Raw genomic sequence first — 465 nt, 5'->3', positions numbered from 1 at the left:
CTAGTCAGACTGGCAGGGAGTTTTCTGTCACGTGGTCCCATCTTTGTCCCTTATAATTCACCATTCTCTTACAAGCCTTTTAACTTTCATTGTTTTGGACACCTCTTCCCTGAACATAATTTCTTGTATCCAAATCTTTTCTCATCTTCATATTTTACCTCGGAAAATTCTATTCTTTGCTTCCAAGGTCTATCTCCCACCCAAAAGCCTTCCCTAATTTTTTCCAACTGAATATAATGTCCATGTCTTCAAATTTTCTTTTGAATTGTCACATCCTGCTGTTACTGTGCCAGTAGACGCACCATGATGTAGGTGGAGAAATGCTAACATGCACCCCATAATCTCTAACAGCCCCCCAAGAAGTTGACACAAATAAACATATGAAACATTTTCCTTACTATGCAAGTGAGGTTTCAAGGTAAATGTCCTAACATTTCTTCCAATCAGATTTAAGCTCTTAAAATC

Source organism: Trichechus manatus, unplaced genomic scaffold, assembly GCF_000243295.1.
Source record: "Trichechus manatus latirostris isolate Lorelei unplaced genomic scaffold, TriManLat1.0 scaffold00273, whole genome shotgun sequence".
Lineage (NCBI taxonomy): Eukaryota > Metazoa > Chordata > Mammalia > Sirenia > Trichechidae > Trichechus > Trichechus manatus.
The sequence above is the reverse complement of the archived record's forward strand: the minus strand, read 5'-3'. Positions refer to the sequence as shown.